Source organism: Centruroides sculpturatus, unplaced genomic scaffold (assembly GCF_000671375.1).
Source record: "Centruroides sculpturatus isolate CEXI.00-Female unplaced genomic scaffold, Cexi_2.0 scaffold205, whole genome shotgun sequence".
NCBI lineage: Eukaryota > Metazoa > Arthropoda > Arachnida > Scorpiones > Buthidae > Centruroides > Centruroides sculpturatus.
The window spans coordinates 437386-449607 of NW_019384391.1; the positions used below are offsets into that span (position 1 = coordinate 437386).

General features: G+C 30.2%; 1 protein-coding gene across 1 annotated transcript in view; it reads left to right on the top strand.

The window, feature by feature from the left end:
• The window catches only part of LOC111618236 (laminin subunit alpha-1-like), a 270556-nt gene that overhangs the window by 159374 nt on the left and 98960 nt on the right, over window positions 1–12222 (top strand). The window lies entirely within an intron of this gene.

Sequence of the window (12222 nt, forward strand, 5' to 3'; positions counted from 1 at the left end):
TGCTATAGACAGCAGGACGGTGGCCATGGAAGTCGAGTTTTACATAAACAATTTTTAAAGATTAATGTTAAATTTACCTGCAAATTGGAAAATTCTTTGTATTGAGTTTACATGTAGCACCATTCTGACAGTAATTAGGTGGACATTCTAGGGGAAAAAAAATTAACTTAGATTTTATGACAGTAAATACTCACAAGTATAATTATATAAAAAATATTTTATGGAAAAGTCAGTTAATTTTCACAAATAATTTTATGTTAATTGCATTCACAAATTACCAAAAAAATTATCTATTCTAGGAAAAATTGATTGCAGCAAATTTATTTAATGAAACAAAAACTGATAATCAGCAGTAGCAATATTAGGTGATATTACTTCTATTAAATGCCATATACATTTATATATGGAGGCCTAAAGTAGTTTCCATTTATTAATGAAAACTCAGAGAACATGGAACATTTCTAAAAGAAGTCTCCATATGCATTGAGGCACTTATCCCAGAGTGTCACTAAATGAATTATTCTTTGGTTGGCTTTGGAATCATTCTTGAACAGTTCCCACAACTTTTGCATCTGATTGAAACCTTTAGAGAGCAATGGTTGGTCGTGGTCATATAATTAGGTGGTTTGTTTTTTGACCATAAAGAACTTTTGCTGTCAAACTTCAGTCGTCATAACCTTGCCAGCAGACACAGTAGTTTTAAACTTCTTTATGTGAAGTGACATTGGACGGTGCCATTGTCATTGGTCATAATGGAGATACTAGCTTTCATCTCCTGTAATGATCTGTAATAAGAAACTGTTACCTTCTCTTTTGTGTTCCAAATGCATCAGTCATAACATTTTTGAAATTTCTGCTGTATGTTAAGATAATTAGTGATTCACATGAAGCACATTTTGTCCTAGTCTAAACCCTATATAATCAAGCAGATGCTCCCAATGGAAATGCAAACCTCTTTTGACGTTATCTTGGTACATACATAGATCCACTTTCACAATTTGTTTGTGTCATCGACACGAATGGTTTACTATTTTGTGATACCGATAGATCTTTTTCACTGATATATTGCCAGACGAATGGCTCAGAAGGTGATGTAATGCTTCACTGTAAGCAATGGGGTGCCACGAATGGAAACTTTTAGAAGCCTGCATATACTAAGGCAAATGTGCAGTTATGTCAATTTTCTTATTTAAGGCTTTATAAGTCAAGAGCTGTAAAAGAAAAGGTAAATGTTATCAGAAGAATATTACATTGAAAAGAAATTAAAGTTTGAGGACAGTTCAATTGCTGGCAATGGATTTGACTAGTTACTATTTGTATGTGTGAATTATTTGTATTTATATAAAACAAAATATTAAATGCAAAAGGTAGGTTATTATTTGGGAAATTATTGTGACAGAAACTGGGACAGGGAATTGTTGGGATGAAATCTTTGCAACCAGGTTAGTAGTGAATTTAAATGGTTTGTGCAGTTCTCCTCAATTTCAAGGAAAGGTTGCTTTTAATTTTCAGATTAGATTGATAGAATAAGGCATTGCAACATCTGGGAGATGTTAGACACGGAAGGCACCCCTCCCTTGGTACGTCTAAATAGGGGAGTTCCCTATTTAGATGTAGACATCTAAATAGAAGTTCAAGCTTGCCAGTCCATTAGACATACACAAACTGAAAATCAAAAGTCAGTGATTTTAATGGAAGATAATTATTTAACTTCAAAAAATGTCCTCCAAGCATATGAAATAGAACAGCTATCAACAGTAGAGATATATTACCTTTAGTAATAGCATAATTTTACTTATTTTATTTTATATTTTTGTGATTTTATCCGTGCACTTTATTTTTTTTTTGTTCAGTGTCAATAGTTAGATAATGCCTGGGAAGTGATCATTAATTCAGGGGTGGCAAACCTGTGGCACGCTGGAGAAACCATCTGACACGTAAAGTATTATATGATTTCAGTTTATCATCTGTCTTTTTCAATCAGCTTCTTTACATTTATTCTAATTACAGTATATTATTTTATTTACTTAAATATAGTTTAAACAAAAGAAAAAAACTTCTTCTGTGGGCACTATGGGGCAGCCAGGTGGTGAGGAACGGGGCCCAACGTATCTGGACAGATCATCACCTGAAAATTTACTGGGGCTATTTTAACCCATCCAGATTTGATCTTGGATCCCCCAGAATCCTTGATAATGTAAGTCTTGACTGGATTTAGACCTATTCTTTTATGGTAGTAAGATAATATCTTACAATATAATGGTTATATTAAGTACTTTATGGTTATATTTTAATTAAAAGTGGCAGGTAAATTGTTTTAGTATTTATAAGAGAATTGCAAATTAAAACCACAAAACTTAAGTGACTAGTTCATTCATTTAACTTAACTGATGAAGATATTACCAGAATCAATAATAAAAACTATTTTAATAAAATTTGATTTTATATCGATAATTAGATCTTTGTTAAAATTTAATAAATAATTTGAGTAAATACAATAGTTCCTTTTCACGAACGTTTTAGATTTATTTATATTATAAAAAGGAAAAAAAACTTGAAAAATGTACCTGTAAGATCACACATACTCTCGTCGGAACCGTCAGAACATTGTTTAGTTCCATCACAAATCAGTTCTTCTCGTATACAGTGAAGGTCATGACAAAAATAATTGCTTTGATTACACTGTACTTTTGCTGTTAAATATATATTCAATGTATCATTTTATTTTATAACTTGATAATATAACTATTTCTGACTCAAAATTGAAACATACAACAAAATCCTTTTTCATCCGAACCATCATTACAATCTTCATATTCATCACAGAGATAGATTCTCGGAATACAAGTTTTGTCTCCACATTCAAATTCATTTTTCTTGCAATTCACAGTTGGACGAAATGTTGTATGTGTGACAGGTGTAGTAGGACTTGATTCTGTTGTTGTTGTTGTTTTTCCGGTTGGACGAACAGCTATAAGAAGATAAAAAAAATGTCATTAATGAGCTATTTTGTTTATACTGTTAAGCTTTGATATATCAATGCTTAATTAACAATTGATTCAAATCTGCTGCATAATTGATAGTGCATATAACAGTAATGATCATAGCAGTTTAAACTATTTAGAGGATTTTTACAAGCTGTAACAGAATTGATACTATACACTTTTAATTCTGTTACATATAAAGTGATTACAACATGGAAAATAACTAGAACAAAACAGGCTACTGATGTGGCTGTAAGAAGATATTTAATGATCAAGGCCACTAAATTATTAATTATTATAATGCGACCCAAACTAAACTTAACTAGAATATAATTAAAATCTTGTGTTTTAGTTTTTGTAATTTTATTTAATTTTCAATAGAAGTGTCAATATAATAAGTTTTAAACTATAAAAAATGTTTGGAATAAATCAACAATTCTCATATCACTTTGCTGCCCCTTGGAAAAGTTGCTGTGGAAGCTCTTTTATTTTATACTTTTACATTTAGCATAATGTTATTAAGCTAACTAAAAAAAAAATTGTTAAATTAAAAAGTTAAACCTGCGATTATTATAGCCGTTATTAGCCCAATAGCATACGGCAGTAGTTGACTTTGGTATTACTATGCATCGAGTATAGTAGAGTTGTTTGTTTATATTTATGCTTGGCTGGAGTATATGATGGCCAGTTGAGTGCTTTATGTGGGAGTTTACAGGACGAGGACACTTGATGCATCCCCAGCTGGCACTGTAGTAACCAACATTGGTTATAGCTAATGTTTTATATACTGGAAGACTAGATCAGACTGGAGGTCCGGGTAACATAATTGGCAACGCATCTGCACGGTAAGCAGGAGTTGTGGGTTTGAGTCCTGTTCCGGGCCGAATCTTTTCTTCCAATATCTAAATTATTTAAATTTATTAAGAGATGGCGCCTAATGTCTATTTCTAGTAGCAAATTACTTAGTATTAATTATTAAAATTAGCAGAGTTATAGCCCAATTATTTAGGCAATTGTTTGGTGATGTTTCTATATGCATATCGGGCTTTGCAATGTTTGTTATACTTATATCTGTATCATTTTCATAATTTATAATAATGTTTCTCTCTTTTTTATTAAAAAGACTTATTATGAGGAAATTTTGAAAAGTTCATCTAAAGTTACAGTAAAGTAGATTCTTGTTAATCTGGCCATTCTTGCTAGAAGAATGCCAGATTACCAAGAGACTATAGACCTGCCTAAAGGCAATGAATGATATGACCTTTTGCCCTTTGGTATCAATTCTGTTTTGAGGCATGTGAGCAAATATTATGGCATGCCAAAATGCCATACTATAAACAGGATGTGACATGACTAATGTTTTTGTAAAAACTGAAGTACAAAGGTGATCACGCTAAAGGGTATGCTAGATAATTGAGATGCTGGATTATTGATTACTAGATTAGTGAGAGTTGCCTGTATTTTTGAAAGCAGAACTTATAATTTATTTCTTCTTTATATAGTCAAGTATAATACTTAATTGCATGCAAAAATGATCAACACTAGTTAACAGGTGCTTTAATTACTACTAAGAGCATCATGTTTCAGCACAACTGATTTGTACAACATGGCTACATACAATAGGTTGATTAAGGTGTTATTTCATCTAATTAATTTACTGTACATGAAAGATGGTTTGCGAAGTGCACATATAAACAAAATCTAAGTGTTTCTATTTGAGGTACTTAATTAAGAGGACTGATATTATGAAAAATGTTTAATTAATCTTGTAATTATTTTTATAAAAAAAATAAATTAGAAACAAGAAAAAATTAATAAATGGGCTGTACATTTTAAGCTATATATTAATTCACTGCTTGTTCTTTGGTCTTGTAGAAATCTAGCTTACAACTACTATCACTGATCATATAAAAGACAATAATTTCGTCATTGTGGAAGTCCTGGCTAAAAAGGCATTATAACTTTGGCAGACCAACTGATGGATTAGTCCTCCTCATTGACAAAATACTTGGCAGTATTGATATTCTATTTACTTCTGATTATTTTATCACAGTTTTGATCAAATTTGTTACTCCTAATGATTTATTTCATCACATAATTTGTCTCAGTTAAATTTCTCCATATTGTATCTTGATGATGAACTCAACATTAAGAACTGGTTGAATCTCTCATCTCAAAATATTATTATGGGGGACCTGAATGCAAGATTTGCTAATGATATGGATCTCATTACTATAGTTATAACTCTGGCTTTGAAAATATGAGCTATAACAAAGACATTGCAAAAAAATCCCAGAAGTACCAAACTTATTAAACTGGCTTTTGATATTTCTCTTTTCATCATAAATAGTAGAATACAAGGTGATGTTCCAGCTGATTTCACCCACTATTCTAAAAGAGGCAATTCTGTCATTAATATTTTTATGATGTCAGCTAATCTCATTAGTATATGCTCCAATTTAAAAGTTCTCAACCTTAATGGCTCAGACTACTTCTCTATAACTATTTCTCTACACACACTCCTCAGTCATCCAAAGTCTTATACCATCATTTGTACAACCCTTGTCCTGAACTCTTGAAGGATGAACAATTTCTGTTTATTGATGTTTGCTTCATATCTAGTAGAATTTATTGACATTTTTGTGTGTTACTTGATTAAAAATGTTATTTTAAAAAATCTTTACGAGGAAACATATTGAAAGTGTTAATTAGTTATAAGATAAACAAATGTTGGAAAAACAATTTAAAAATTGACTGAAGAGGGACTTAAAGTCTGAAATGTATTTCAGTTTGAAACAAAAGATATTGTAAGAGGTCTAAATTGTCTATTAAGTTGACCATTTTGACAAATCTAGGTAAAAGTGGATCAAGAAATCCATAAAGATGTCAATTTCTTTTCACTTTTTAGTTCTGAAATAGAAAATGCTCTTAGCCTCAGGATTGGAAGAGTTAAAAATGGGATTAACTCCAACCTTATTCATGTTTACCTGAATATTTAAAGATCTTCAAATCATAGCTTTTAGCTTTAACCTTACTTGCTTTTACCCAACACTCTCATGTATTTCCAAAATCTCATGTCAGTTACAATTTTCAATGTCTCCAAACGAAACACAAAATGAGATCATTTCTTCATAATTTTCTCTCTATATTTGAATCTTAAAGTTGCTTTTAGATGATTCAATTCTAATATTCTCAAAACTCTCTTATATGCTATCCCTTTATGGACTTCTTACCTCCTTTTTGAAACAAAAAATTCAATGCATCTTTATCCTCAAACTGTTCAAACTTTGACCACTTGGTGCCAGATATGCTATGAGGATTAAATATGGTAGGATCAAATTATACACAATTCTGTTGAAACAAATCCTTAACTTTATTAAAATATTAAAGAATAATCCCTTCTCAGTTTATTACAAGATTCTCATCACTTTAAAAACTTATCTTCAAAAGACAGCAATTTTTATTCTCTCAATTGGTACATAACAGTCAATGATATCCCCAAATAATTTGGATTAGCTCTTGATACTCTATTAAACTTTCAGATTGACTGATACCTCTAACCCTTATCATTGATAACACCATAATTGGTTGATCATAAAGACATAAAATTGCTTCATCACTCTAAACATCATCCATGGTTACCTTCAAATTCTGTTTGGCTTTTGTCCTCAACCATACATCTTTAGTAATCTCAGTGACCCACATAGGTTTAGATAGAGTTTCCTAAAGTAACTCTAAACCTCTACTCATTGAGGATCAATTCCAAAATTATCTTTCTTGGTCAGTACTAGATTTGTCTGTTCTGCAACCTTGATTCAATCAACATTTATCATTTATTAGTCTCATTCAATGCTTTCCAACCTTGAGTTTTCAAATGTATTCCCTGTTGACAAATTCCATCTCTACTTCCATAATATCTCACAATATTTCATAATAAGGATTGCTATCAATCTCAGTAAAGTTTCCAAAAAATTATAATCAGTTCAGCAAAGTCCATCTGTACTTCTTTTCCTTAACATATCTTGCTATTGTGATCAGTTGGTAACACTTTGTACTGTACTATTTTACCTGCCATGTCATTGTTTAAAATTACAGTGGAACCCCGGTTAACGAACGTCCTGGTTAACGACCAAATCGGTTAACGAACTTTTATTTTGCAAAAATTTTGTTTCGGATAACGAACAAAATTCGGATAACGAACGTAACGGTATTTTGTGTCAAATTTTAGTTGGTGTTAGGCATGCGCGAGTTAAGTATTGCTTTTCCGAGTGTTTGTGTTATACTTATTTTTTCTGTTTTGTGATTTATATATTTAATCAATATGGCATCCAAGAAACAAAAAAGTCATAGTGGCAATAGAAAACGACAATGTGATATCGCATTTGAGAAAAATTTTGATTAAAAGATTAAGACAATCAACTTTAGATCAATTTCTTGTTCCTTGCGGAAAGAGTTAGTTTGTTTGTTAAGTTATGGCAACGCAACACTTAGGCGATCTGCCTAGGGGGAATGCCTTCTAGGAGGTGTTTTTAAGGAAAACTGGCCCCTATTTAGGCGTTACAGACGTGGAGAAAACCCGGAAAACTCCACGTGGCCAGCCCGTCTGAGCGAGGTGCGAATCCACGAACAAACTCCCCGTGTTCAGGGTACGAAGACCGCTTAGCTACTGGTGGGCTTTCTTACCGAAAGAGACTTCGACTCGAAGAATCTTCCGATCAAGTGTTACCAGTTATTTTTTTGGAGGGATTCTCCTTCTAAGCATTAAGGTTCGTATATCTCCACTTTTCTGACACCAACTACAACAAACGAAGGTATGTACAATGCTTTTTATTAAACAAAGTTTACTTGTTTGCTGCTGTAATGATAGATACTACGTTTTCCAACATTTTCATCAAAGAAAATCTACTGTATATTACAAATAAAATCACAAAAATTTCGGACACTAGAACGGATTAACTGCATTTGCATTAATTTCTATGGGAAAAATTGCTTCGGTTAACGAACAATTCAGTTAACGAACGGAGTCGCGGAACGGATTAAGTTCGTTAACCGGGGTTCCACTGTAATTAACTCTGTAGCCCTCCTTTATATAGGGATTATCCTAATACATAATTTTAAAAAATATTTCTGCATTATATTAATTGTATTAAAATATGCATGCAATGTTTATTAAAATATGTCATATTAGATGTGATATTATATATTTCAGTTTTTAATTTTTTATTTTGTCAATTAAACATTTAAAGAATTCTATATTATCTTATTGTTTAAGTAAAGAAAATGAATATTTTTTAGAGTATATATTTTTAATTTTTCATAAAAAAATACAGTGGGTGATCGGTTAACGAACAAATCAGATATCGAACACTTTCACAAAAGATTTTTATGATTGGACAACGAACACAAGATCAGATAACGAACACTTCACTGAACAAACATAAAAGGAAGCGACAGAAATAGCAAATACTAATTGATTTTCCTTTGTCTTCAGGTAACTTTTTGGAGTGAGAGAGATGTCAATGTTGACACTCAACCCAATAGATGATCAGATAGTATTCCTCGAACTTTGAAATACTCCTTGTAATTCCAGCTTTTTATTTTTCTGACAAACAATTCTTTTATAGTATTTGCGAGACTGTTGGATGGGCACTCATTAAGTTTTGTGTCGGTTTTTATTTTTGAAAGGTGAGAGTATAATAGCAAAGGTAGATAGTGGCAGAAGATGTCTGATGTTGCTGGGCAGTATGGCTTAAACAAATCTACAATAGGGCGAGTTCAATCTTATCTAAGAAAGATACAGTATAATTAAGAAAACTCAAGCAGCTAAAGGAGTAACAAATATCACATCTGAGAAATAAAGAACATGAAGAGCTCATAATGGAACCTGAAACAGATCTGATGACAGAAGAATGCCAAGAAGTCTTGAATGAAGAACACCAAAAAACTTGGCAAGATATGTTTTATTATGAAAAAGAGGATTAATGTCGATATCTGCTATTAATTAAAGATCTTTTGAAGAAGTGGGGGATGTCAGATCAACGGTCTTAGAATGGCATACAAACCAGGTTGAGGTTAATAGGCTTGGGGATCTCTACATTACAATGCTATTAATTCTGAAAATCCTGAAGAAGAGAGAGAAGCAATCAACATTAGACATATTATTTAACCCCCACAAACAAAAACAAACTAATAAAAATGCAAGTCTGTGTATATATGTATTTTTATTATTACATATAAATAAACGTAGTAAGAAAGTATATACAGTAGAACCTCGATTATCCGGACTAATTGGGGATGAAGGTAGTCCGGATAAGGAAAAATCCGGATAATCGAAACAGATACTTTAATTTGCCTTTTAATGATAATACAACACGTTTTCTTTTCGATGAAATATCGGTAATATTAAAAGTAAATACCGTATTTAAATCGTGATCAAATTTTCAAGAAACAAACGTTCGTATTGAATTTAGACTACTACTGACCAGCGCTAACAGACTACCTATTGTTTAAAAGGCCCTCTGGTGGCGCAAGAAGACGGATTTTATAAAATAAAAAGCAGTTGAAACTGCATTNAAATAATGTTAAAAATTTATATTAATTTTATATATATTAAAAATATTAAGATATATAAATTTAATAGATGCTCAGATGGTTACTATGGAAATCCATTTAAAAAAGACGGATTTTGTAAGTCATGTAATTGCAATTCATACGGATCAATTAGTCAAATATGCGATAAAATAACGGGACAGTGCCATTGTAAAGAAGGAATTTTCGGTCGTGATTGCTCAATTTGTCAACCTCATCATATTTTAACAGAATCTAAATGCATATGTAAGTATAATTCAGTTATGTTATAAATGAAATCTTTAATATTAATTCATAAAAATAAGGATATAGTGAATTTCTCATAATTATTTAAAATTTAGTTATTAATTTTCCTTAGATTTTTTAAATTTTCATACTTTATTTTCTTAGGATTCTAGGAATCTACAGTATTCATTTTATGAAACATTCTTCAGTAAATGGGTTCTCATTGTCATAATATAAGCACAGTGAATGCAATAACAGAAAAATTAAATATTATTTCACAGTTGTAAAATAAATTACATTTTATTATAAAAATAACAAACAGTTGTATATATAAATAAACGTTTGAACAAAAAGCTTAAAAAGCTTTTCAGATAACTTTTGATGAGGCTAAGCAAATCAAATATATAGTATTTGACAACGTTAAATTTGTAGTTTCAGACTTAAACTTTGAAACAAATCTTTTTAGACATAACTTATAATTGAATGATTCATAAATATAGGAACAGCATATAATGTTAAAATTGTTTTCAAATAAGGTAGAAAACTGTCTTTTAACATTAACTAACTTTAACTAATAAAATACAAATATAATATAATTTTATTGGTGAATAACATAATTCCTCATTTTTATCATAAAGATTATATGTGAACTGGTTTAATTAGGAATTGTTAATTCATTCATAGTTCTAGTTATTTTTAGTTGGTATAATTTTTTTCTGCAATCTTTATGATAAAGAAAATATATCACATCTTCACCAAAAACAAAATTTAAGTCTTGTTAGTATGGATTTACTTTCATTGGAATGAAAATTCATCTTTATTTCTTCAAAAAGATATTTAGGTAAAATTACTGTAATTGTTTATAAAAGAGAAATATTTAAATACATTGTTACACTTTTCCATTAACTCAAATATATTTAAAATTAAAATTTAACTAATGTAAGGTGTCCAATCGTCCTCCTTTAGGGAGGACAGTTCTTCTTTTTTAAGTTCTGTCCTCCCTTGAAAAGTGTCCTCCTACATGTCCTTTTTGATATTTGAAGACTAATCTGTAAACCTCCATATTCTATCAATGCCAAGCCGATCTGTTGTATGTGATGTGTTTGTATTTAACGTGATGATTCATCAAGGCTTGGTACAGTGCGGCACGGTGTGATTATGAGACGCATGCGTTCCGCACAAAAGACTGAGAGAAGTGGAAGTGGCTTTGTTTACTTCTTACTGAATTATTACATGGCATATACACATGCAGTTAATATTATTATAGTGTATTATTGTTGCAATGAATAAAATGTTTCTTTTATTACAATATTTTTTTCTTCAATTTATTTGTGTCCTCCTTTTCATTGTAAACTAGCTGGTCACCTTACTAATGATATGTAAAAAATATTCAAAAATATGAAAACACTTTTATTAAACACATTTTCAACTTTTAACATTGTTTAAAGATATTAAAAAGCATTTTTATTTTTAACTAAGCTTCATTTTGAAAATGAAATTGTTCAATTGTTTTACAAATGTTACTATACTTGCAATATAAAATGTTAGTCCATTGTTAATCATATTTAAATAGAATGTTAAATTCTTCATACATGAATTTTCAGTTATGAATTGTTGAGTATTCAAGAAATCACATGGTGAATCAGACATCAAAATCATCTGGTGGTAGCTATTCCATGTTTTCATGTCATGATTTGGTATAGCAATCTGTGGAGTTTCCATTTGGATTTCAAAGGATCTGTTGACAATGTGAAACAGTTTGCCATATGGATTCATAGATTTTTTTCAATGGTAACATCTACAAGTTTTATGCTGTATACTAATACACAACTTTACACTATACATATCATCTCTACAATATTTTATGAGTAAAAGATATACTGCATATGTATATGTTATGAGCCAAGTGATTATATAAATTCCGTGTTGTATGAGTCACTTAGATTTTACAAATACGTGAGCCGTTCACAGCCCAGCACACGTATTTGTAAAATCTAAGTGACTCGTACAACATGGAATTAATATAAAATGGAATTATCAACAGTGTTACAAGGTAGTCGACTGTATTCAACATTATTAAAAAATAATACAAAAGAAATGTCTTTAAAGAATTATTTTCTTGAATCAGTGATTAAAAACTTCCCATTTTATTATTTTGCTTTTGATTTTTAATTATTTTATTATATTTTAATAATAATAATTTATTAATAAATATTCTTAATATCTCTAACAATATGGTTAATATTAAATGCCAAATGATAAGAATTTATAAATAGGTCATTTTAATAACAAAAATCTTATTATTTTAATAATAAACTCTTAAGATTGTACATTTCTATATTATATTAAATAGTTTAAATATTAAATAAAATATAGATTAACTCAAAATTTTCAATTTAATTACTTTTTAAATTTATATATTTCA